Genomic DNA, 27,760 nt, shown 5'->3' with positions numbered 1-27,760 from the left:
ATCCACACCATCTAAGGAACATACAGTGGCGCCTTGGTTCTCAAACTTAAACCGTTCTGGAAGTCCGTTCCAAAACCAAAGCGTTCCAAAACCAAGGCACGCTTTCCCATAGAAAGTAATGCAAAAGGGATTAATCCATTCCAGACTTTTCAAAGCAACCCCTAAAACAGCAATTTAACATGAATTTTACTATCAGCCTTCGTCAACCTGTGGGTCCCCAGATGTTGTTGGACTACAACTTCCATCCCAGCTAGCAAGGCCAGAGCTCAGGGATGATGGGAGTTGTAGTCCAACAACATCGGGGGACCCCCAGGTTGAGAACCACTGAACGAGACCATTGATCCATAAAATGAAAGCAATAAACAATGTACTGCAGTCACACAATCAATCAATCCGTAGCTGAACTGGGTCCCACACAAAACAAAACGAAAAGAGCCGCAAAAACGCAAAATGAATAGCAAAAACAGACAGACCTCAGTGTAACACTCAAAACGGAGCACGTTCGGCTTCCGAAAAAAGTTTGCAAACCGGAACACTTACTTCCGGGTTTGCAGTGTTTGGGTTCCAAGGCGTTTGAGAACCAAGGTACCGCTGTACAATGCATATTTGAATCTCACGACTTCCCTCTAAGAACCCTGAGGGAACCTTGAAGGGGATGGAAATATTTGAAGAGAGTTTAGATGGCCACCTGCCAGGGATTCCTGCATTTCTTTTATATATATATATATATATATGCAGGTTTTGGTGTCTTCGGGTGTCTTCCCGTGTAAGAGTCGGGGTGTCTGGGCGACGTTTCGACGAGGTCTCACTCGTCATCTTCAGGCTGGTGCTTTCGGCTTCTTGTTACCGAAAGCACCAGCCTGAAGATGACGAGTGAGACCTCGTCGAAACGTCGCCCAGACACCCCGACTCTTACACGGGAAGACACCCGAAGACACCAAAACCTGCATTCCTGTACCCGTGAAAATCTACGAAAGCATATATATATATATATATATATATATATATATATATATATATGCAGGTTTTGGTGTCTTCGGGTGTCTTCCCGTGTAAGAGTCGGGGTGTCTGGGCGACGTTTCGACGAGGTCTCACTCGTCGCCCAGACACCCCGACTCTTACACGGGAAGACACCCGAAGACACCAAAACCTGCATTCCTATACCCGTGAAAATCTACGAAAGCAAATATATATATATATATATTTGCTTTCGTAGATTTTCACGGGTACAGGAATGCAGGTTTTGGTGTCTTCGGGTGTCTTCCCGTGTAAGAGTCGGGGTGTCTGGGCAACGTTTCGACGAGGTCTCACTCGTCATCTTCAGGCTGGTGCTTTCGGCTTCTTGTTACTGGAACAGAGCAGAATCTGGTGTTTGAGTTCCTATAAATACTGTTGAGGGGTGTGGTGTATAGCCTCCAACGTTCTGGGCAGAGAGGAAGTTCCTAGATTAGTGTGCCTTTTCTTCTTTTGTTCCTTAATTACTTGAGGGATATCTTGAGTGATTTCATGAGTGATATTCTGAATACCACTGGGTGGGTCATTAAGTGTAGATTAGTTGCTAAAGCTTTCGTGTCTTGACCTCTTGAGCTTGTGAAGAGTTTTTCTGAGAAGATGGCTGTGCTGCATTTAGTTGTGCTCTGGCTTGGCTTCGTGTATAGGGGCGAGCTGTGATTTTGTGCCTTGTGCCAGCCAGATCTGTGTAGGGATTGCAGGGGGGTGCAGCATCCGGAGGTGCCACTATAGTTTGGCTACTGGATGGAGTTTGTAATATGTCTGTGGAGAGGGTCTGGGTTTGGGTCTGGTGTGGTTGATTGGTGACGGCGTTCTGTGTGCCTCTGGTTCTGGTGTCGGTTTTTGTGGGGAGGGCTAATTTCCACAAGGCACAAAATCACAGCTCGCCCCTATACACGAAGCCAAGCCAGAGCACAACTAAATGCAGCACAGCCATCTTCTCAGAAAAACTCTTCACAAGCTCAAGAGGTCAAGACACGAAAGCTTTAGCAACTAATCTACACTTAATGACCCACCCAGTGGTATTCAGAATATCACTCATGAAATCACTCAAGATATCCCTCAAGTAATTAAGGAACAAAAGAAGAAAAGGCACACTAATCTAGGAACTTCCTCTCTGCCCAGAACGTTAGAGGCTATACACCACACCCCTCAACAGTATTTATAGGAACTCAAACACCAGATTCTGCTCTGTTCCAGTAACAAGAAGCCGAAAGCACCAGCCTGAAGATGACGAGTGAGACCTCGTCGAAACGTCGCCCAGACACCCCGACTCTTACACGGGAAGACACCCGAAGACACCAAAACCTGCATATATATATATATATATATATATATATATATATATATATATGATATTTATTGAAGTTTTACAAATTATATCAAACAAAACAATACACAAACACAAACAAAAAAGAACAAGTATAATTTCAAAACCTTATTTTCTTAAAGCTTACTTCACCGACTTCCTCATACCTCCCCTTTCTGCATTCCCATTTTAAATATTTAGTTCAGCAAATCCTCACCCTTAATTTTATCTAATTGTCAAACCTTTATTTTCTTTTAACTTAATCTTTACAGCTGTACTTCATTTAATTTTTTTAAGCCGCCTCATTCTAACACACATTGATTTTACAATATTTCTTAAGATAGTCCTTAAATTTCTTCCAATCTTCTTCCGCCGTCTCTCTTCCCTGGTCTCGGATTCTGCCAGTCATTTCTGCCAATCCCATGTAGTCAATCACCTTCATCTGCCATTCTTCCAAGGTGGGTAGATTTTGTGTCTTCCAATACTTTGCGATGAGTATTCTTGCTGCTGTTGTAGCATACATAAAGAAAGTTCTGTCTTTCTTTGGCACCAATTGACCGACAATGCCCAGGAGAAAGGCCTCTGGTTTCTTAAGGAAGGTATATTTAAATACCTTTTTCATTTCATTATATATCATTTCCCAGAAAGCCTTAATCCTTGGGCACGTCCACCAAAGGTGAAAGAATGTACCTTCAGTTTCTTTACATTTCCAGCATTTATTATCAGGCAGATGGTAAATTTTTGCAAGCTTAACTGGGGTCATTTACCCACTATAAATCATTTTCATAATATTTTCCTTTAAGGCATTACATGCCGTAAATTTCATATCGGTGGTCCATAACTGTTCCCAGTCAGCAAACATAATGTTATGACCAATGTCTTGTGCCCACTTTATCATAGCTGATTTTACTGTTTCGTCTTGTGTATTCCATTTCAGTAGCAAGTTATACATTCTTGACAAGTCCTTGGGGGATTCCTGCATTTCAAGGGGTTGGGCTGGATGACCACTTGGGAACCCCTTCCAACTCTGCTATTCTATGATCGATCAGGGCTCTCCTTAGGTCTTCAGCTGTGGCTCCAGAGCTGATCCTTGCTGTTGCACAATCCAGTGTTCCCCGTCAATGTCCTTTTCCTCATCTGTTTGAAGATTCCCCACTCAACCAAGTTGTGTGTGTGTGTGTGTGTGCATGCGCGCAAATGGGGTACACTTTACGATTCCCTCTCCTTGCGAAGACAGGCTGTTAATATAATTGTCCAGCGGCGACGAGCGAGCAGTTGGAAATTGTGTAGCGGGGAGATGTACAATCAGGGAGGGAGAGCCCAGGGAGGAGAATTTAAGTGGAGGTTAAGCAAATGCATTACTTTAATAACATGTAGAGACAGCCTGGGTAGTTATAAGGAGGATAAAATAAATATTGTACAAGGAAGCCACGGAATGGGAGTTTTTATCACCCAGAAAAGCCCCGTCTGCGATTTGCTTTCAATTTAGATTCTCCCCTCTCTCGCTCTCTCGCTTGCTCTTTTGTCAAAAAGCCTGGCTTCTTTATATATGGTGGGGGGGTGACTGGAATTGAAAAATGGCCAAGCGCGTCCATACTTTTTGGGAGAATAGCCTCGGTTTCTCAGAGAAAATGATCACCACGCCAAGCCCCAGGATTGTGGTGCTCAGCTGTTTGTGCACAGCGCGCGCGCCCCCCCCCAACTATTTTATAGAAATGGCACATAATTCAACCAGAAAATGGTGTTTCTGGGCTTCCTACCTCTCCCACCCCCGCAATGCTACTGCTAAACCTTCTCTCTCTCTCTCTCTCTCTCTCTCTCCCTCTCTCTCTCAAAACTGGAGATAAGCCAATCTTTGAGGCTTAAAAGCTTTCTCTAAAACGGCACAGCCAATATATATATTAATTAATAAATCCAGCGCTTGGGAAACGAATCGGCCATGGGCCATCTTTTACTCCTTTCAAGACACCTCCCCTAACAGTTAGAGAAGCAGAGATACAGGTATCCTACTTTGTTGTTGTTTAGTCGTTTAGTCATGTCCGACTCTTCGTGACCCCCTGGACCAGAGCACGCCAGGCACTCCTGTCTTCCACTGCCTCCCGCAGTTGGGTCAAACTCATGCTGGTAGCTTCGAGAACACTATCCAACCATCTCATCCTTCGTCGTCCCCTTCTCCTTGCGCCCTCAATCTTTCCCAGCATCACGGTTTTTTCCAAGGAGTCTTCTCTTCTCATGAGGTGGCCAAAGTCTTGGAGCCTCAGCTTCAGGATCTGTCCTTCCAGTGAGCACTCAGGGCTGATTTCCTTCAGAATGGAGAGGTTTGATCTTCTTGCAGTCCATGGGACTCTCAAGAGTCTCCTCCAGCACCAGAATTCAAAAGCATCCATTCTTCGGCGATCAGCCTTCTTTATGGTCCAGCTCTCACTTCCATACATCACTACTGGGAAAACCATGGCTTTTATACGGACTTTTGTTGGCATTTGTTGATGTTCCTTCATGGATCACTGCCTTGCCGTGGCGAGGGGGCTTGAATAACTCAGAGAAGCTATGAGCTATGCCGTGCAGGGCACCCAAGATGGGCAGGTCATAGTGGAGAGTTTTGACCACCTGGAGGAGGAACCAGCAAGCCACTCCAGTATCCCTGCCAAGAAAACTCCATGGACAAAGACAGCAGGTATCCTACTTAGTGATCCAAAAACAATCCTTTCCTGGGTTGAGGGGCAGATTGGACAGGGGTGCCCCTCTCAGCACACCATGGCAAGGCTGTGGAATAATGCCAGTGTCGTTCCACTACCATGGGGCTCCCCCTTTTGCCCACTGAGCAAGCAAGTGTGGGCTGCAATTGCCATCCGCGAAGGAGGGGTGGAGCGACGATTTGATCACTTCTCAAGCTCCAGGCTGGCATAATAATAATAATAATAATAATAATAATTTATTTATTATTTGTACCCTGCCCATCTGGCTGGGTTTCCCCGGCCACTCTGGGCGGCTTCCAAAAATACACTAAAATGTCACACATTAAAAACTTCCCTGAACAGGGCTGCCTTCAGATGTCTTCTGAATGTCAGGTAGTTGTTTATCTCTTTGACATCTGATGGGAGGGCATTCCACAGGGCGGGCGCCACCACCAAGAAGGCACTTTGCCTGGTTCCCTGTAGCTTTGCTTGTTGCAATGAGGGAACTGCCAGAAGGCCCTCGGCGCTGGACCTCAGTGTCCGGGCAGAACGATGGGGGTGGAGATGCTCCTTCAGGTATACAGGACCAAGGCTGTTTAGGGCTTTCAAGGTCAGCACCAACACTTTGAATTGTGCCCGGAAACGTACTGGGAGCCAATGTAGGTCTTTCAAGACCGGTGTTATGTGGTCTTGGCAGCCGCCCCCAGTCGCCAGTCTAGCTGTCGCATTCTGGATTAGTTGTAGTTTCCGGGTCACCTTCAAAGGTAGCCCCACGTAGAGCGCATTGCAGTAGTCCAAGCGGGAGATAACTTGGAGATAGCATAGTGATCTGCTGCCCGCTTCAGTTTCCGCCTGGCTGGCTGGCACGCTCAGTAAAGTTGCAAACGCTAAGCCGCTCTCTGCTAAGCTCTGTGGGGTTAATCAATCAAGGTTAGGATTGCACACAAAACTCATATAACCCACCCCTCTCATCTGCATTCACACCATGCGGTTACAGCGCTATGATAACACTTTAAACTAGGCTTCCTCGAACTTGGCCCTCCAGATGTTTTAAGACTACAATTCCCATCATCCCTGATTACTGGCCCTGCTAGCTAGGGATCATGGGGGTTGTAGTCCCAAAACAGCTGGAGGGTCGAGTATGATGTAAACAGTCATGGCTTCTTCCCCCCAGAGAATTCTGGGAGCTGCAATGTTGTTGGGGTTACATGAAATTTATATACAACTGATCATAAGGAGGGGGGGGGACACCTGAAAGTGGTTTACAGAGAGAATAAAGCAATAACATGATCAATTACAAAGAGTGATATAAAGATAAGCTATATAAAAAACAGATTAAAACTCACATCCACACTCTACATGCCTAGTTAGGTAAAGGTAAAGAGACCCCTGACCATTAGGTCCAGTCGTGACCAACTCTGGGGTTGTGACGTTCATCTCGCTTTATTGGCCGAGGGAGCCGGAGTACAGCGTCCGGGTCATGTGGCCAGCATGACTAAGCCGCCTCTGGCAAACCAGAGCAGCGCACGGAAACGCCGTTTACCTTCCTGCCAGAGCAGCACCTATTTATCTACTTACACTTTGACGTGCTTTCGAACTGCTAGGTGGGCAGGAGCAGGGACCGAGCAACGGGAGCGCACCCCGTCTCGGGGATTCAAACCGCCGACCTTCTGATCAGCAAGTCCTAGGCTCTGTGGTTTAACCCACAGCGCCACCTGCGTCCCTACATGCCTGGATAGGCTTGTCTAAACAGAAATATTTCCAGCAGAATAGGCAGGGAGTTCCAAGGTCCTAAAAAAGACTGATTCTCACAGGTAGGTAAGTTGAGAAGGGCTTTATAACTTAACAGCAACACCTTGAGCTGGACCTCAGTGTCTTGGCAGAACGATGGGGGTGGAGACGCTCCTTCAGGTCTATTGGGCCAAGGCTGTTTAGGGCTTTCAAGGTCAGCACCAACACTTTGAATTGTGCTCGGAAACGTCCTGGGAGCCAGTGTAGGTCTTTCAAGACTGGTGTTATATGGTCTCGGCAGCCGCTCCCAGTCACCAGCCTAGCTGCCGCATTCTGGATTAGTTGTAGTTTCCAGGTCACCTTCAAAGGTAGCCCCACGTAGAGCGCATGGCAGTAGGTTTCTGAGCAAAGCCATTACAGGCTGACAGGGCCTTGCTTCTGTCAGCAATCTTGCTGCCACATTCCACACTGCTATTCGCTAAGTGTGCTGAGAGTTGCATGCATACCCCTCACAACAATTCCAGGAATGGGTTAGCAAACAACCAGGGTCTGATTTCAGCAGCCGCTTTAATTCCCCACAATTCCCTTCATATAGCGTTGCACCCAACTACTGTATTTTTTGCTGTCTAAGACTCACTTTTTCCCTCCTAAAAAGTAAGGGGAAATGTGTGTGCGTCTTATGGAGCGAATGCAGGCTGCGCAGCTATCCCAGAAGCCAGAACAGCAAGAGGGATTGCTGCTTTCACTGCGCAGCGATTCCTCTTGCTGTTCTCGCTTCTGAGATTCAGAATATTTTTTTTCTTGTTTTCCTCCACAAAAACTAGGTGCGTCTTGTGGTCTGGTGCGTCTTACAGAGCGAAAAATATGGTAAGTTTTACCTACGAGATCTGCTTGCCCCACAAGCGCCTGCTCAACTGCTTCAACAACGGAATTGGCACTTTTGTAGCTGCACCAATCTTTGAGAACTTGGTTTTTTATTGCGGCAGCACCTGCGCTTTGTACTCTCTGCCTATTGATATCAGGCAGGTGCTTTCATTGTGTTCTTCTGGGCGACTACTCAAGACATCCTGATTTAGACAAAACCTGCCGTGATGCTTAGGAAGCTTGTGAGAGTTTTAATTTGTGTTAGTCTGTTCCAGGTTTTCCCAAACTTTGGGTCTCCAGCTGTTTTTGGACTACCGTTCCCATCATCCCTGACTACTGGTTCTGCTAGCTAGGGAGAGAGACACAAGTGGCGCTGTGGTCTAAACCACTGAGGCTCTTGGGCTTGCTGATCATAAGTTCGGCGGTTCGAATCCCCGCGACGGAGCGAGCTCCCGTTGCTCTGTTCCAGCTCCTGCCAACCTAGCAGTTCGAAAGCACGCCAGCTCAAGTAGATAAATAGGTACAACTGCAGAGGGAAGGTAAACAGCAGTTCCATGCGCTCTGGTTTCCGTCACGGTGTCCCGTTGCGCCAGAAGCAGTTTAGTCATACTGGCCACATGACCCAGAAAGCTGTCTGTGGACCAACATTGGCTCCCTCGGCCTGAAAGCAAGATGAGCGCCGCAACCCCAGAGTCGGCTTTGACTGGACTTAACCGTCCAGGGGTCCTTTACCTTTTTACTTTTTGCTAGCTAGGAATGATGGCAGTTGTAGCCCAAAAGCAGCTGGAGACCCAAGTTTGGGAAACCCTGGTCTATTCTATTGTAGTTTTAACTTTCTGTATGTTTTAAAGTTAGATTTATTTATTTTCAGCAATCTCTTTAATTTTTTAAAAAATATTTTTGCAAAAAAAAAAACAACCCCAAATCAAGTGGCATATAAATTCTGTGAAATAAATAAGTCTTACTCCCGCTGAAATTGAAGGGCATGACAAACCTAGGTAAAACTTAGTTGCGTGAAGCCTGCAGGGTCACTCTGGGGCATTGTGGGAAATTTAAATGGCTGCCTTGCACTCACCTCAGAGCAGGGCAGATTTAAGGGGTATTAGGAGATGCTTCAGTTGGCATTCAAAAACCCGCCCCTTTGGTGCTTTCACCAATTTCTCCAGAGCATCCAAGCCTTCATCCATTTTGATTTATTAAACAGGACATCTTCTTTTTTTTTCTTGTTCTCAGGGCAACACTGTTAATTTAAAATATCTCGTTCCCAGCCCTCCCGACTTAACGACACATAAACAACGTAACAAAAACAGGCCGCCAGCTCATTACAACCGTTTATGAAATATTAAAAGGCTTTAAAAGAGAAGGAGAATAAATTAAATTATGTAGCACTGTACCTTCCACCCTTTTTATAGATATATTAAGCGACAGAAAATGCTTCAAAGAAATATAAACTCTGGGAAATATGAAACATCGCCCCGATGGGACCTATTCTAGAGACGCAATCCGAACTATGCCTACTTGGAAGTAAACCTCAGGGTTTCTATTAAAGGTAAAGGGACCCCTGACCATTAGGTCCAGTTGTGGCCGACTCTGGGGTTGCGGCGCTCATCTCACTTTATTGGCCAAGAGAGCAGGCGTACAGCTTCCGGGTCATGTGGCCAGCAGGACTAAGCCGCTTCTGGCGAACCAGAGCAGCGCATGGACACAGCGTTTACCTTCCCGCCGGAGTGGTACCTATTTATCTACTTGCACTTTGACGTGCTTTTGAACTGCTAGGTTGGCAGGAGCAGGGAACGAGCAACAGGAATCATAGAATCATAGAGTTGGAAGAGACCCCAAGGGCCATCGAGTCCAACCCCCTGCCAAGCAGGAAACACCATCAGAGCACTCCTGACATATGGTTGTCAAGCCTCTGCTTAAAGCCCCCCAAATAAGGAGACTCCACCACACTCCTTGGCAGCAAATTCCACTGTCAAACAGCTCTTACTGTCAGGAAGTTCTTCCTCATGTTTAGTTGGAATCTTCTTTCTTGTAGTTTAGATCCATTGCTCCGTGTCTGCTTCTCTGGAGCAGCAGAAAACAACCTTTCTCTCTCCTCTATGTGACATCCTTTTATATATTTGAACATGGCTATCATATCACCCCTTAACCTCCTCTTCTCCAGACTAAACATGCCCAGCTCCCTTAGCCGTTCCTCATAAGGCATCGTTTCCAGGCCTTGGACCATTTTGGTTGCCCTCCTCTGGACACGTTCCAGTTTGTCAGTGTCCTTCTTGAACTGTGGTGCCCAGAACTGGACACAGTACTCCAGGTGAGGTCTGACCAGAGCAGAATACAGTGGGACTATTACTTCCCTTGATCTAGATGCTATACTCCTATTGATGCATCCCAGAATTGCATTGGCTTTTTTAGCTGCCACATCGCGGGGATTCGAACGCCGACCTTCTGATCGGCAAGTCCTAGGCTCAGTGGTTTAAACCACAGTGCCACCCGTGTCCCAATAGGATTTCTATTACACTCAGGTATATATATCCGAGTCATTTGCAGAAGCCTGGCCTACCTTTTGGGGTCGTTGTGAAGTGTGAGGAAAGTGTGGCCCTGCGGAAGATGATGGACCCTCAGCCCAGCTGGCATGGCCAATGGTGAGGGGGCTTAAGCCTGCCGCTAACATCTGCAGGGCCACAGCTACAATCCCCCTGTAAGATAGGTTGAGGTTCTATTCCTCAGACTTAAAGCTGCAAGAGAATAGTTTGAGGGGGCTGAGGTCTTTTTTGATCTTTGCAAATTCATGCGGGGAAAGGCCATCGCGCACTAACTTCGCTTTGTGGCTCAAATCTGCAGATGACACCAAACTGGAAGGGGTAGCTAATGCCACAGAAGACAGAATCAGAATTCAAAATGACCTTACTTAGCTGTACATGTGAAAAGGATCTAGGGGTCTTAGTGGATCACAAGCTGAACTTGAGTCAACCGTGTGATGCAGCAGCAAAAATAGCTAATGCTATTCTAAGCTACATCAACAGAAGTCTAGTGTCCGCTCTATTCTGCCTTGGTCAGACCACACCTGGAATACTGTGTCCATTTCTGGGCACCACAATTTAAAAAGGATATTGACAAGCTGGAAGGCGGGCAGAGGAGGGAATCCAAGATGATCAAGGATTTGGAAACTAAGCCTTATGAGGAGCGCTTGAAGGAGCTGGCTTATGGTGTTGGAGGAGACTCTTGAGAGTCCCATGGACATCAAGAAGATCAAACCTCTCCATTCTGAAGGAAATCAGCCCTGAGTGCTCACTGGAAGGACAGATCCCGAAGCTGAGGCTCCAAGACTTTGGCCACCTCATGAGAAGAGAAGACTCCCTGGAAAAGACCCTGATGCTGGGAAAGATGGAGGGCACAAGGAGAAGGGGAGGACGGAGGATGAGATGGTGGGACAGTGTTCTTGAAGCTGCCAGCATGAGCTTGACCAAACTGTGGGAGGCAGTGGAAGACAGGAGTGCCTGGCGTGCTCTGGTCCAGGGGGTCACAAAGAGTCAGACACAACTAAACGACAAAACAACAACAACAATGTTTAGCCTGGAAAAGAGGAAACTGAGAGGAGATATGATAACCATCCTCAAATATCTTAAGGGCTGTCACATGGAGGAGGGAGCATGCTTGGTTTTTTTTCCCTGCTCTGGAGGGTAGGACTCGAACCCATGGCTTCACGTGGCAAGAAAGGAGAAATACAGAAAATGGGGGGGGGGGCTTTCTGTCAGTAAGAGCTGTGGAACAGACTCCCACGAGAGGTGGTGGGCTCTCCTTCCTTGGAGGTTTTTAGGCAGTGGTTGGATGGCCGTCTGTCATGGATGTTCGAGCCGAGATTCCAGTATTGCAAGGGGTTGGGCTGGATGACCCCCGGGGTCCCTTCCAGCTCTAAGATTCTGTTATTCTATGGAGCTCTAAGATTCTGTTATTCTATGGCAGGGGTCTGCAACCTTTAAGACAAAAAGAGCCACTTGGACCCGTTTCCCAAGGGGGAAAAAACTGGGAGCCGCAAAACTCGTCATTATAAAAATAACTTTTTTCTCACTTTTTATTATTTCTTTGTTTGACCCCTCAGAATTACTCCTCCTCATAGAAATAAATGTTAAATTAACAAGTTACCTTTTTTGTGTGTGTGTATTCTTCACTCCCCTTCAAAACAGTGACCAGCGTACATGCCCCCTTTCAATGCAGTGACCAGCGTACATGCCCCTTACAATGTAGCGGGCGGGCGGGCGGGAAGGTGACGTCGGGACAGTGCGTGACTAACGCACGCACCGCCCCCATGCGACGTCACAGCCAGTACAGCGCCCACCACAGTGGGGAGTGTCGGGGCGCACAATGCGCCTCCTCCCCTCGCTAGTATCCGCCCCAGAGCCGTGGCAAAGGTGTAAAAGAGCCACGTGCGGCTCCGGAGCCGCGGGTAGCAGACCCCTGTTCTATGGGCATATAACCCCTCGTTATATATTGCATAGCAGATTGCAGTTTCAGTTCATTAAAAGGTACTTTACTCGTTGGCAACCTTTCTTTCCTCCCTAGGCTATGGTCTGTCTGTCTCTATCCAAACCCTTTTGACAACCTGACCGCTCCCACCAAAAAAAAGGTGGCATTGTTATTTTTATCTCCAAAGGACTTCGGGTGACACCTTCTACCTCTAGACCAGAGATGTCATTATAATAGGAACCGTTGTGACACATACAAAGGCATACGCACACAGAGGGAAAAGCATGAATTCCAAACATCCCCCCCCCCCATGTAGCGATCAGAGAGATCCAAACCACACACACACATACACACACCCAAAAATCCAGAAGCTCAAAGCCATTTTTAACGGGGCGCTAAGTCTCCCAATGATTAATTCCAGCCAGAGCGCTATTAAGAAGCTGGGGGAGGATTAAAGTCATCATTAATAGCTGTTTTTAAACCTGTTCCTTCCACGCCAACCCTGTTTCCACCACCCACCCCCCTCCCGGGGGGAAAAAGGAAGCTTTCAGGGAGCTGGAAAAAGAGAGGTGAAATTGCCAAGGAAACCAGAAATCAAGTGGGCTGCGGCGCGCGGGGAGAAGCGGGCAACGCGATCCAAGATTGCGGCCCTTTCTCTTGTTTACCCTCCCCAAATGCGAGGTGCATGGGAGATGTGCAGCCTTTGTGGCACATGGAAAAGTGATGTGTGTGTGCTTCAGTGGGAGGGCGGGGTGAGGTGGGAGACAGATGCAGATGGGGAAATCGCTGGGAGATGGAGAGCGTGAGAGACCCCGGGTTGAAGAATGGACCCCTCCAGGGGATGCGCCCCCGGGTCTCCCATTCAGCTTTATTTAAATGGAGCCTTCCGCCCTCTGAAAGGGCTGCGATTAATATCGGAGGCCGATCGATTTCCCGTTCAGCGAAGCCACCGAGGCGTTTGACTGTTTTGAGATCTCAATTATTTAGTTGTTTCTTATTATTATTTCGCCGTTGACAACCCAGAGCCTGCTCTGAGCGAAAGGAGGAGGGGCTCTCTGGGGAGCTGGGTGGGGTTGGTGCCGGAGGGCTGCTTTTACAAGCTAGACCCCCCCCAAACATACACTGGGGTGGGTGGGCGAAACATTTCCCTTTCCCTCCATCCCTCTGTATGGACTGCATTCACACAGCAGTTCACTCCAACATTTTAATAATAATAATAATAATAATAATAATAATAATAATAATAATAATAATAATAATAATAATACAGTGGAACCTTGGTTGTCAAACATAATCTGCTCTGGAAGACCATTCAGCTTCCGAAGCATTCGACAACCGAGGCACGGCTTCCCATTGGTTGCAAGAGCTTCTTGCACTCAGCAGAAGACGCATCGCATGTTCGAGTTCTGAAAAACGTTCAAAAATGGAAGCATTTACTTCTGGGGTTTTGGCATTCGAGAACCAAAACGTTCAACAACAGAGGCGTTCGGAAACTGAGGTTCCACTGTAGTAGTAGTAGTAGTTGTTGTTGTTTAGTCATTTAGTCGTATCCGACTCTTTGTGACCCCATGGACCAGACCACACCAGGCCCTCCTGTCTTCTACTGCCTCCTACAGTTTGGTCAAACTCATGCTGGTAGCTTCGAGAACACTGTCCCACCATCTCGTCCTCCATCGTCCCCTTCTCCTTGTGCCCTCCATCTTTCCCAACATCAGGGTCTTTTCCAGGGAGTCTTCTCTTTTCATGAGGTGGCCAAAGTATTGGAGCTTCAGCTTTACGATCTGTCCTGTCCTCAGGGCTGATTTCCTTCAGCATGGAGAGGTTGGATCTTCTTGCAGTCCATGGGACTCTCAAGAGTCTCCTCCAGCACCGTAATTCAAAAGCATCCATTCTTCAGCGATCAGCCTTCTTTATGGTCCAGCTCTCACTTTCATACATCACTACTGGGAAAACCGTAGCTTTAACTATACGGACCTTTGTCTTCAAGGTGATGTCTCTGCTTTTTAAGATGCTGTCTAGGTTTGTCATTGCTTTTCTCCCAAGAAGCAGGTGTCTTTTAATTTCATGGCTGCTCTCACCATCTGCAGTGATCATGGAGCCCAAGAAAGTAGACTCTCTCCCTGCCTCCATTTCTTCCCCTTCTATTTGCCAGGAGGTGATGGGACCAGTGGCCACGATCTTCGTTTTTTTGATGTTGAGCTTCAAACCATATTTTGCGCTCTCCTCTTTCACCCTCATTAAAATGTTCTTTAATTCCTCCTCACTTTCTGCCATCAAGGTTGTGTCATCTGCATATCTGAGGTTGTTCATATTTCTTCTGGCAATCTTAATTCCGGCTAGGGAATTAAGTAGTAGTATTAATTCCAGCTAGGGAATTAGTAGTAGTAGTAGTAGTAGTAGTAGTAGTAGTAGTAATATAATCAGTAGTAGTAGCACCCCACCCATCTTACTGAGTTGCCCCAGCCACTCTGGGCAGCGTATAAAAACACAGCGAGACATCAAACATTAAAAACTTCCCTATACAGGACTGCCTTCAGTTGTCTTCTAGAAATTGTATAGTGGTTTATCTCCTCGACATCTGATGGGAGCCACTACCAAGAAGGCCCCCTGCCTAGTTCTCTGTGACTTTGCTTCTCGCAGTGTGGGAACGGACAAAAGGCCCTCAGAGCTGGACCTCCATGTCCAGGCTGAAAGACGCGGGTGGAGATGCTCCTTCAGGTATACTGGGCCACGTTAAGACTGGGCCATTGATTTTGGAAACTGCCCCATGTATAAAACATTGTGCCGGTAGAAAGCTAGCATCTTGGGAAGAGCAGTGTTGGCACATTTCTTTCCTCCTGGGTACGGGTGGTGCTGTTTTGGGTACATGAGCCAAGGCACTCAAATCCTGGACGTCAGCTGACTCTCCCTAATCTTTGGGTTCCCACAGGAGACAGTGATGGCTGCTAACTTGCTGCTAGAGACAGCCATGCTGTTGGAAACCGCAGGAGGAGAGAGAGAAGGATCTTGGGCTCAGGTCTTGCTTGCCAGATCTCCACAAGCATCCGGTTGACCTTGTGAGAATAGGTCTCTGGACAACAGGTATGTTCACCCACAGAACCCGTCCCAATGGGCAGCAGCCAGAACTGGTGACAACTACAATTAAGTGGCAGAGCATCCATATCACAAGGTGCTACTTCTAGGGAGGCCTCCACTTCCTCCTATGAAAGGAATGGGGAAAGAAAGTCACGGCAGAAAAGGGGTCTTTTCAGGTGTGAGCAGGATCGCCTGAGTTAAAGGCTAGTCCCTCACCGTCATGCTGAATGTCAGCTCTCTGAGTGAGATTTAAACTGGCATTTTCCTCGGTGCCTCAGGTAGAAATCGTCTTACAAACTCTCTCTCTCCCTTTTCTTTTTATTAATGTTGTATTTTGTTCATTGCAGTCTGGTTTCTGGGGAATGAGTGATGGTCTCTATGTCTCCCTTCCCCAGGAGGTTGTTTATCTTTTCAAAGGACAATCTAACAAGTGTGTGAGTGTGTGAAGATTGGACAGCCCTTACCGTGTGTGTGTGTGTGTGTGTGTGTGTTTTGGCATATAAAGAAAGGGGGATTTTTCTACATAAATTCTATCAACAAAGTCAACTCAACTTGAACTCTCGTTTTGTATGACACCTAACACTCAGGAGGAGGAAAAATGGAACAAAAGAAAGAAAGGAAAAAGAGAAGCGGGAAAGGAAGAAAAGAGAGGAAGAATAATACACCTGTTTAATTTAAACGTCCTCCAGTGCTTATGTTATTTAGTTGAAGAGTGAACTCTGCCATCTCTTTCTTAAAAAAAACAAAAATGGGGGGGAAAACCCATCCTGCGAGGAAGGATGGGGGAGCAATTCAATTCAGTCTGCCTTTAAAGGTGGACGGTGCTGTGGGTTAAACCACAGAGCCTAGGGCTTGCTGATCAGAAGGTCGGCGGTTCGAATCCCCGCGATGGGGTGAGCTCCCATTGCTTGGTCCCTGCTCCTGCCAACCTAGCAGTTCGAAAGCACGTCAAAGTGCAAGTAGATAAATAGGTACCGCTCCGGTGGGAAGGTAAATGGCGTTTCCGTGCGCTGCTCTGGTTCGCCAGAAGCGGCTTAGTCATGCTGGGCACATGACCCGGAAGTTGGAAGCCGGCTCCCTTGGCCAATAAAGCGAGATGAGTGCTGCAACCCCAGAGTCGGTCACGACTGGACCTTATGGTCAGGGATCCCTTTACCTTTTACCTAATCCAACCTTTCCAAATCAATACAGGAACTGAAGCGCAGCCGTCCATCAAAACTGGCAGGTCTCCGAATTTTGCAATGTGGTTCTTTAGCCAAGTAATGCATACAAAAATGGGCATGCTAGGGTAAAGTATGCATTAGTGAGATTCCTGCATTGCAGAGGGTTAGGCTAGATGATGCTCTGGGTCCCTTTAAACAATTCTAACATACATAAAAGGGACCAGGTGGTGCTGTGGGTTAAACCACAGAGCCTAGGACTTGCCGATCAAAAGGTTGGCGGTTCGAATCCCCGTGACGGGGTGAGCTCCCGTTGCTTGGTCCCTCCTCCTGCCCACCTAGCAGTTCGAAAGCACATCAAAGTGCAAGTAGATAAATAGGTACCACTCCGGCGGGAAGGTAAACTGCATTTCCGTGCGCTGCTCTGGTTCGCCAGAAGTGACTTAGTCATGCAGGCCACATGACCCGGAAGCTGTACGCCGGCTCCCTCGGCCAATAAAGCAAGATGAGCGCCGCAACCCCAGAGTCGGCCACGACTGGACCTAATGGTCAGGGGTCCCTTTACCTTTAACATACATAAATGCATTGCCTTAAAAGTGCTTTGCAGAAAATGGGTGTATTAGGCAAAACTGCATCTGCCGAAATGTTTATATTTCGAGACATTCTGAAATGGATGTAGAAATGTGAAGAACCGAAAATTGGGGGGGGGGGTGGAATGAGAAACTGGGAGATCGCAAAACTGAATGATTCACCTATCCATACCTAAAACCATCTCCAGGCTGCATCACCTGAAGTCTAGTACCAAAATCAAGGGAGCCAAAAGTACCACTCTATTCTGCCTTGGTCAGACCCCACCTGGAATGCTGTGTCCAGTTCTGGGCACCACAATTTAAGAAGGATGGTGACAAACTGGAAGGTGGGCAGAGGGGGGCGACCAAGATGATCTGGGGTCTGGAAACTAAGCCTGATGAGGAATGGTTGAGGGAGCTGGGTATGTTAAGCCCAGAGAAGGAAAGACCGAGAGGTGACTTGGCAGTCAAGTATCTTAAGGGCTGCTGCCTGGAAAATTGAGCCCCCTAAATAACCCCATTTCCTTCTCTTGTTTCCTTGGTGATTCTGAGGACCCAGTGGTGCCAGTGGCATAGCGTGGGTTGTCAGCGCCCGGGGCAAGGCAAGTAATTTTCGCCCCCTAACCCGTGGATTTGCGCCCCCTAATCCTAACCCCCAGATGTTGCGCCCGGCGCGCCCGGCCCCCCCTGCACCCCCCACGCTACGCCACTGAGTGGTGCACATGGTTTTCTCCATTTTATAGTCACAACAACCCTGTGAGGTTAGGATAAATGGAAGGAATGGCAACTGAGCAGAACATGGATTTCTGTCCATGGTTGTTGTTGTTGTTTAGTCGTTTAGTCATGTCCGACTCTTCGTGACCCCATGGACCAGAGCATGCCAGGCACTCCTGTCTTCCACTGTCTCCTTCAGCACCATAATTCAAAAGCATTCCACCAGGTCGGAGCCATCACTGAAAAGGCCCTGGCCCTGGTGGAGGATAGTCTGACTTCCTTAGGGACCGGGACCTTTAAACTGTGGTTATTCATGGACCTTAAGGTCCTCTGTGGGGCAGACCAGGATAGGCAGTCCCATAGATAAGAGGGCCCTAAGCCCTCATAGAATGCTGTGTGCATTTTATTCTATTTAGCTACTGTTGATTTCCTGAATAGTTTTAAATATTTGTCAGGGAGTCTGTTGGATGCCCAGAGACAACGACAGCTGGCTGGCTCAAGTGGCTTCGACAGAGTTCTTGTGATGGCCTGGGATTCGGACTCAAATGCTAAACCCGAGGGATCCCAGCCTGCCCAGGAGTCCCCACCTCCAGAACCAGCTGAGCCGGGGCTGGGGCATGAGCCTGAAGGGTCCTCACCTGTGCTGGATCCTCAGGTGCAGACACCAGCTGAGTCTGCTCTGGCTCCTGAGATGATGGAGGACCCATTGCCTGCAGGTGCTCCACTCTCAGCCCCGTCAGAGGAAGCTGAGGTGGCCTCTGGGTCTGGTAACCCTCCAGCCTCTCCTGAGCTGCACAGGCTCAGGGCAGAGAGGCGGAGGGCTTGCCTACAGGCCAGGAGAGGCGAGGCACCAGAGGATCAAGGCCGCCCTGTGCCTCGGGGCAGATAAAAGCCGGACAGACCCAGTCCCAAGTTGCAGGAGCAACATTGTTGGTTGCTAATTCCTGCCTGAACCCTGTCCTGCTTTCCTGCCTGAACTCCTGACCCGCCCTGGCTCCCTGCTTGCAAGCCTGTTCCTGACTTCACCCGACTCCCAGCCCTGCACCCAGCTTCAGCTACTACAGACTGCCTCTACATTGCACCTTTGACCATGGACCAGACTTGGACCTCGTCTCTCGGGTGACCCACGGGACCAGCACAGTTCTCATGCCAAGGCAGATTGGAGACCTACACTATTCCTGCATGGGGGGGGGTCTCTCCCAACTCTACTATTCTATGACTCTATGAGCCCCAGCAGATGCATTCAGCCACTTTGCAAAAGGTCCTCTCTTGACGCACAGAAAGTTGCTTCTGCCCACGAATCTCCACCGCCGGACTGTTTCTTTTCAAGCCCGGCTCACCTCTGCATTATGATCCAAAGCTTCTGTTCCTCAGAGTCCACAGGAGCCAGGGGCTAGCACAAATTGGACTGCTATCAAGCTCTCGCTGCGAAAAAGGACTTGCTTTCAAAACAGAGTCCAGAAACCCCGAGGAAATGGTGTGGGGGTGAGGGGAGGGCGAGAAAGATAAATGCCTAAGAAAGGAGAGGAACTGGTCATATAGGAAGTCTAATGGGTTCTTTTTGTGCTCATTTCCCCCCCAGGTTGGATAAACTGGCATGTTGACCATTAGCAGTAGTTCCTTCCATAAGCCGAAGAAAGTGGCCTGAAAAAACATTTTTCTTTGCAGTTAGTTCTCTAAGCCGGTTCCTCAAAGACCTTGATGGTGTGGTAAACGGAATATAAAACAACCTCTGTCCTGTCCAAAATAAGACCTTTGGTTGGCACCCATCTGACTCAAGATGGTTATCGTTATCTCCCGCTTGGACTACTGCAATGCGCTCTACGTGGGGCTACCTTTGAAGGTGACCCAGAAACTGCAATTAATCCAGAATGTGGCAGCTAGACTGGTGACTGGGAGTGGGCCGCCGGGACCACATAACACAAGTCCTGAGAGATCTGCATTGGCTCCCAGTACGTTTCCGAGCACAATTCAAAGTGTTGGTGCTGACCTTTAAAGCCCTAAACGGCCTCGGCCCAGTATACCTGAAGGAGCGTCTCCATCCCCATCGTTCTGCCCGGACACTGAGGTCCAGCGCTGAGGGCCTTCTGGCGGTTCCCTCATTGTGAGAAGTGAGGTTACAGGGAACCAGACAGAGGGCCTTCTTGGTGGTGGCACCCGCCCTGTGGAACACCCTCCCTTCAGATGTGAAGGAAATAAGCAGCTATCTTCTCTTTAAAAGACATCTGAAGGCAGCCCTCTTTAGGGAAGTTTTTAATGCTGTATTGTTTTTAACACTTGATTGGGAGCCGCCCAGAGTGGCTGGGGAAACTCAACCAGATGGGTGGGGTATAAATTTATTATTATTATTATTATTATTATTATTATTATTATATACAACGGAGTCCACCTCCGGGAGTGAAGTCAAATTGCTGCATTAGCAGCACTGAAGTGACTTCGCTGGGGCACAAGGTTCTGGGCCACCCAGACAACAAGACCCCCCTCTTGACTGTTGGGATACTGCCAGGGAGATAAAGTCCATCATGGCCCCCAAGCCGGCTGCCGGACGATCCATCAATCTCCCGTAGTCACGCAGTATGAGCAATTAGTGGCATGAGGTTCCAGAAATACCTTGCCACATTCCAGAGCTCATGCACACTCTTTATCAGCAGATAATGCACAGCCAGAAGTCGCACTCAGGAGAGCATTATTTACAAGCTTTTATTCAGCGTTGATCAGAACAAAGAAAGACATGACTGCCTGCGTCAGTGTCTCCGACAGAGAGAGAAAACGAAAGCAATAGAAACATAAACATCCTGTGAACAGGACATGCGCAGACTCTTTGACTCACAAAGCCTGCTCCCTTTTAAGGTGGAACGGAAGTATCCTAACATTGACCTCACTGATGTGGTCCAAAGGAAAGCAGAGCCAGATGTTTGGCACCAGCTTGACTGCAGAAGTTGCCAGAAAGAGGCATGCAAGGTGCCATCCAACCGTCTTAGGGATTTGTGTTTACTTCTCAGCCTTCTCTTCTCCCCAAGATATCCCACAAGGCAGTGGAGATTTAGGATCAGAATTTTCCTTCTCCTAGATGAGCTACCTTCCCAGGTTAGGGAGTCCCATGTGCCGTTCGCTTCCCTCTACGGCACATGCAGAAACCACTTTCTTGACCTTTGGACTCATTATTGGTCTCTTCCACTCAATCCACCAGAGTCTGTCTTTGCATGCAGGGGAAGCCCCTAACTCACTGAAGGTTTGAGACCCATTGGCTACTCTTGCCTGGATAGACGGCCGGTCAAAGCCATTCCTGGGCTCGTGGCTGCTGTTGCATGTGGACTGTCACGGTCCGGTTCATGGGCAATCAAAGTCCCGGCTGGGGACGTCAGGACCGGGGGCAAGGTGGCGGGGTGGGAGCAGGAACGGGAATCCAGAAGCCAGGAGTCAGGAAGCCAAGAGTTTGAGATTTGGAGAGCCGGGAGTCAAGAAGCCAGGGGTCTGAGGCTCAGGAAGCAAGGAGTCAGGAGTCCGAGGAGCAAGGAGTCACGAAGTCAGGGGTCCAAGGATCTAGGAGCAGGGAGTCAAGGAGCCAAATACAGCAAGGCAGGAAGCGTGTTGCTGTAGCAAAAAACCCAAAGGGAAATGCTGACCTTATATCCCTTGCCAGCTCTTGCTACCAGCTGCTGTGAGTTACCAATCGGCCTCACCTGTGCGGCCACACCTTGCCTCTCCGGAACAAACCTAGGAAGGCCGCAGTCCTGCAAAGTCCTATTGGTCACAGGGCCTGGCTCCTGCACACACTCCTGACAGATTAGGCCCTAAGCTACTGAAGGTAATGGGGCCCTTTATATGTCCAGCTGTCCTTTGTCAACAACAAATTGTCGCTGCTTTTTGCGTTGAATGCGGTATATGCTGTACGGTAAGTTATGGACCTAATAGGTATCTAAAGCCATTTGCATATAACAAAATATGTATTTTATCAAAGTAATTGTTGAACTGAAATACAATTGGAAATGTACATCCCGTTTTGTTTTCCCAAGAGAGTGGGGCCCTAATCTATAGCTTGTTTAAAGGTAAAGGTACCCCTGCCCGTACGGGCCAGTCGTGACCGACTCTGGGGTTGCGTGCTCATCTCGCTTAAGAGGCCGGGAGCCAGCGCTGTCCAGAGACACTTCCGGGTCACATGGCCAGCGTGACGAAGCTGCTCTGGCGAGTCAGCACCAGCGCAGCGCACAGAAACGCTGTTACCTTCCCACTATAAAGCGGTACCTATTTATCTACTTGCACTTAGGGGTGCTTTCGAACTGCTGGGTGGGCAGGAGCAGGGACCGAACGACAGGAGCTCACCCTGCCGCGGGGATTTGAACCGCCGACCATACGATCGGCAAGTCCTAGGCACTGAGGTTTTACCCACAGCGCCACCCGCGTCCCTTTTATAGCTTGTTTAGCTTATATGTAAATCCGGCACTGACCCAGGTTGAATCCCAGGCAACTCCAGGTATGGCTAGGAGAGAACCCTGAGGCTGCTGCCAGTGTAGACAATATTGAGCAAGGTAGACCAATGGTCTGGTTTTTGTGTAAGGCACTTTCCTATGTTCCTTGAGTGAAAATTTCTCAGAAGGGGTGTGTGTGTGTGTCCCAGATGTTACGGCTTCTTCGTTTATATGGAAATGATGTCTGAGAGTCTCCTTTCCAGGAACAGGCTGGCCTGTGTGTCACCTCCGGTCGATACTCGCCTATCAGGTCACGGAACCCAGCTCTGCAAAAAGAAGTCAATATTCCTTTATGGCAGGCTTTAAATCTATTCATAGGCAGAATCCTCCCGGGACCTGGCGATCCTGCTTTATTTGTCTGCCCCCTTCTCAGCCCCGGGACTGACACTTTGGCAGCAGATATAGAAAGAGACGGTTTGCCAAGCTAAAAGAAGGGACGGTTCAAGCCGCAAAATGGCTTCTCCCTGAACCCTAACCCACTCTGGCCTCAAAAAATTTTAAGTTTTAAGTAACTGTGAGAACAAACATTCTGAACTCCTGTATATGGTAAGCCACAAAGCTTTCCTTCTCACAGAACCACAGTGTTATGTACTGAAGTTCTCGCCCTGGGCCAGCAGGGGGATACTGTAGATAGTTTTCACTCAGGTCCGCATATGCAAATAAGGAATTGAAAGTGACGTTCAGTGATTGGATAGCTACAGAAAGTGGTTACTGTTGCTTTGTAGTGGAGCTCTATATAAGCAGGCTGGCTGAACCCTTCAGTTCAGTTCTGTTCTGGGCCTGTGAATAAACAAGAGCTGTTTGAAGAATCGCTGTGTCGTCTGATATGTTCACCCACAACTTAACACACGGTGTGGTTCGGGGGAGAGGGGGGAGACTTTATTTAATACATTTCTATCAGGGTTGTGGGTTCGATCCCCGCCTTGAGCAAAGGGTCCCTGCGCTGCATAGGGTTGAACTAGATGACCCCACATGGTCCCTTCCAACTTGATTCTGTGATTCAAAATCCCAGCTTTCCTTCAAAGAGCTTGAGGTGGTGAAAATGCCAGATTCCATGCCAGGAAAGAAATTGAAAGTAAAACTTCTGGTATAATCAGGCCATCATGCAAATCTGTGGTGCAACCACCACAGACATTCACCAATACATGCATTTTCTGCACACTCCACCCTAGTATGTAGCTAACTTTGCTGGAGAACTGTATTGCAAAATTCATAGTAGTATGAATTTTGAAGGATGGCTGGCGCTTCAGTTCACTTTACTGAATTGTGTTGAAGAGTGATTTTTGATAATTTTTTGATATTTTGAATTGCTATGATTTTGAATTGCTATGGAAGTGAGAGCTGGACCATAAAGAAGAAGGCTGATCGCTGAAGAATGGATGCTTTTGAATTATGGTGCTGGAGGAGACTCTTGAGAGTCCCATGGACTGCAAGAAGATCAAACACATCCATTCTGAAGGAAATCAGCCCTGAGCGCTCACTGGAAGGACAGATCCTGAAGCTGAGGCTCCAAGACTTTGGCCACCTCATGAGAAGAGAAAACTCCCTGGAAAAGACCCTGATGTTGGGAAAGATGGAGGGCACAAGGAGAAGGGGACGACAGAGGACGAGATGGTGGGACAGTGTTCTCGAAGCTACTAAGATGAGTTTGACCAAACTGCAGGAGGCAGTGGAAGACAGGAGTGCCTGGCATGCTCTGGTCCAGGGGGTCACGAAGAGGCGGACACGACTAAACGACTAAACAACAACAATGATTTTACTGAATTGTATTAATGTTTGATGAATTTGTTGTTTGTTTTCTTTGTATGTTATTGTGGTTGATAGCATAGTGATTGTAATGTTTGATCTTTTTTTAATGCTTTTGTGATCATTGTGAGCCATTTTGAGCTCAACATTTGTTGTTGGATAAGGGGAATAGAAAGATGAGACCAAATCAAAATCACATATTGTTCTGGAACCCCTTCATGGATCACTGCCTTGTCGTGCTGAAGGGGCTTGAATAACTCAGAGAAGTTGTGACAGGCTTCTTCAACCTCGGCCCTCCAGATGTTTTGAGACTACAATTCCCATCATCCCTGCTAGCTAGGGATCATGGTAGTTGTAGGCCAAAAACATCTGGACATGGTAGTTGTAGGCCAAAAACATTTTGTTGTGGGCGAACATATCAGACGACACAGCGATTCTTCAAACAGCTCTTGTTTATTCACAGGCCAGAACAGAACTGAACTGAAGGATTCAGCCAACCTGCTTATATAGAGCTCCACTACAAAGCAACTGTAGCAACTTTCTAAAACTATCCAATCACTGAACGTCACTTTCGATCCTTCATTTGCATAACTATCTACAGTTTCCCCCTGTTGGCCCAGGGTGAGAATTTCAGTACATAACAAGTAGAATGTGTCATTTAATTTAAAATGCATCTCTGGGCTATTGGTGGGGCATAGGAATTCATTCTTTCCCCCCCCCTCCTCAAAATACAGTCCGGCCCCTCACAAGGCCTGAGGGACAGTGGACCGGCCCCCTGCTGAAAAATGTTTGCTGACCCCTGTCGTAACTGGCAGACGCTGCAGAACGTGAACGTCATCCAGCGGTGTCAAAAGGTTTAGTGATGTGCTCTTTTACAGAAAGCAATGTGAAACCTAAGAGCAGCCTGGGTACGAAACAGAAAGGACCCATTCGAGAACACATGGAAAGCGTTTCTTGGTAGTGAGGGATAATAATACCTGCCTCCCTGCTCTTCTCTGAGAACCAGTGTGGTGTCGTGGTTATCATAGAATCATAGAATCATAGAGTTGGAAGAGACCACCAGGGCCATCGAGTCCAACCCCCTGCCAAGCAGGAAACACCATCAGAGCACTCCTGACATATGGTTGTCAAGCCTCTGCTTAAAGACCTCCAAAGTAGGAGACTCCACCACACTCCTTGGCAGCAAATTCCACTGTCGAACAGCTCTTACTGTCAGGAAGTTGTTCCGAATGTTTAGGTGGAATCTTCTTTCTTGGAGTTTGGATCCATTGCTCCGTGTCCGCTTCTCTGGAGCAGCAGAAAACAACCTTTCTCCCTCCTCTATGTGACCTCCTTTTATATATTTGAACATGGCTATCATATCACCCCTTAACCTCCTCTTCTCCAGGCTAAACATGCCCAGCTCCCTTAGCCGTTCCTCATAAGGCATCGTTTCCAGGCCTTTGACCATTTTGGTTGCCCTCCTCTGGACACGTTCCAGTTTGTCAGTGTCCTTCTTGAACCATGGAGCCCAGAACTGGACACAGTACTCCAGGTGAGGTCATAGAATCATAGAAGAGTTGGAAGAGACCGCAAGGGCCATCGAGTCCAACCCCCTGCCAAGCAGGAAACACCATCAGAGCACTCCTGACATATGGTTGTCAAGCCTCTGCTTAAAGACCTCCAAAGAAGGAGACAATGCCCACTCAAGTCATAAAGCTTGTGGATGATCTTGAGCAAGTCACTGCCCCTCAGCTGAGCGTACCTCACAGGGTTGTTGTGGGGGTTAATCAAAGAGGGGGGGCCCACCATGCAAATGGTGCTCCTTGGAGGAAAAATTGGGTATAAATGAAATAAATAAAAGAATGATTAATATGCTCTGGGCCAGGCATAAGCAAACTGGGCCCTCCAGATGTTTTGGGACTACAACTCCCATCATCCCTGACCACTGGTCCTGTTAGCTAGGGATGATGAGAGTTGTAGTCCCAAAACATCTGGAAGGGCCGAGGTTGCCTATGCCTGCTCTGGACTCTGGACTTTTTGTGTTAGCTCTTCACCTCAAAACCCTGTAAAGAATGTACCGTATTTTTTTGCTCTATAAGACCCACTTTTCCCCTCCTAAAAAGTAGGGGGAAATGTGTGTGCGTCTTGTGGAGCGAATGCAGGCTGCGCAGCTATCCCAGAACAGCAAGAGGGGTTGCTGCTTTCACTGCGCAGCGATCCCTCTTGCTGTTCTGGCTTCTGAGATTCAGAATTTTTTTTTTCTTGTTTTCCTCCTCCAAAAACTAGGTGTGTCTTGTGGTCTGGTGCATCTTATAGAGCGAAAAATGCGGTATTGAGATTATTGGCACATATAGTCATTCAGCTGTATTAAGGCTGGTGTGTTTGTTTGTTTGTTTGTTTGTTTGTTTGTTTGTTTGTTTGCATTTAGATACCACCTTTTTCTTTCTTCTTCACCTTCTTCAAAGTGGTATACCATACATGGTTCTCTCCACCTCTTCATTTAACCCTCACAACAGCCCTGTGAGGTAGCTTAGGCTGAGAGGCAATGACTGGGACCCAAGGTCTGAGCATTGTTCATGGCCGTGTGGGGATTCGAACCCTGGTCCCTCCTGAGTCCTAGTCTGACGCTATAGCCACTGCGCCACGCTGGCTCTCTCACCCACCCCCTTGCCTCTGTTTCATTTTTAATTTGCACCTTCAGAAAAGTTTAATAAACACATGCGCACACACACACTTGAGGGGTTCTTAAAGGGGACTGAGGGGGTGCGTGAACAGGAGGCTGTTCCACACGCAAAAAGAGGCATAGCAGAATTATACGAGGTGGCACTGGGGAACAACAGGAGATGAGCTTGAGGAGAACAGATGGGGAGAGGCGGAGAATAAGAGGACGAGGATCGTGGTAAGGCCCAGAATCTCATTTGAATTATTCCCAGCGTGGCGCAAAAAGGGGGGGGGGAGAGCAGAATCAGATATAAGGAGCCTAGTTAGTTCCTTGCAGCAGCCCTGCCTCCCTCTTGATGTAGAACTCGAACTCAAGGTGCGGTTTATGCCCAAATCTTTCGTGTTCTGATCAGCGAGCTACATAGGCAAGACCCTGTTCAAAGGCACAGCTTGAGCAAAGACCTTTATCCATGGGTCGGAAAACTAAGGCCCGGGGGCCAGATCCGGCCCAATTGCCTTCTGGATCCGGCCCGCGGATGGTCCAGGAATCGGCGTGAGGATCGGCGTGGATCTGATTCTGATCGTTCAGCCTGCGCCATTTTCCCCCTCTCTCCCTCTCACACACCACGGCGACGGCGCCTCCCTCCCTCCTCCTGGCTTCTCCCTGCCCTGCCTAGAGGAGGAAGGGGGCTGGGCTTTGTTGGTGCCCGCCCCTCTCCAGAGCCCTTTCATGTGTCACTCATCGTCCCTCCGTCATCGCCAGCCCCTGACACTCGCAAGACACAGGAGCCATAGTTAAATGAGCACCCCTCTCAAGCGGCCGCCATTTAAAGCAGCCCCTCTCCGGAGCCCTTCTGCGCACCGCTCATCGTTCTGCGTTCGTTTTATTTTATTTTCAAAATATAGGCCGGCCCCCCAACCCTCCTATAAGGGAAAAGGGATGGACACAGCTAGGCAACTTGTCACTTTTCCAAGAAGGAAAACCATCCCAGTGAAAGGCCGAAGGGCAATGGGAAACTTGGATGGGGAGGACTGTCCAGGAGGCAGACTGACTCAGGCAGCCACCTCAGGCAGCAGAATCCAAGGGGTCCTTCCATGGGTGTGCCCCATTGCCAGAGAAGAAATTTTGCAGAGGCCTCTGGCTGTGTAAGTCCTTCCCAAGGCAGAACACCTCACTTGCCAGGGTCTCAAAGCTCCAGGTGCTTCCGTGCAATTTTGCAGGACTCTTGCGAGATCTCACCGGAAACTGCAGCTATGCTGCGCTACTGGCAAGCGAGACTGTGGCAAGGGGAGCTGGTGGCATGCGTGCAGGGCAGCAGCTTCCCATTTT

This window comes from Podarcis vaucheri (genome assembly GCF_965113315.1).
Source record: "Podarcis vaucheri genome assembly, chromosome: 18".
NCBI classification, from domain to species: domain Eukaryota; kingdom Metazoa; phylum Chordata; class Lepidosauria; order Squamata; family Lacertidae; genus Podarcis; species Podarcis vaucheri.
The sequence above is the reverse complement of the archived record's forward strand: the minus strand, read 5'-3'. Positions refer to the sequence as shown.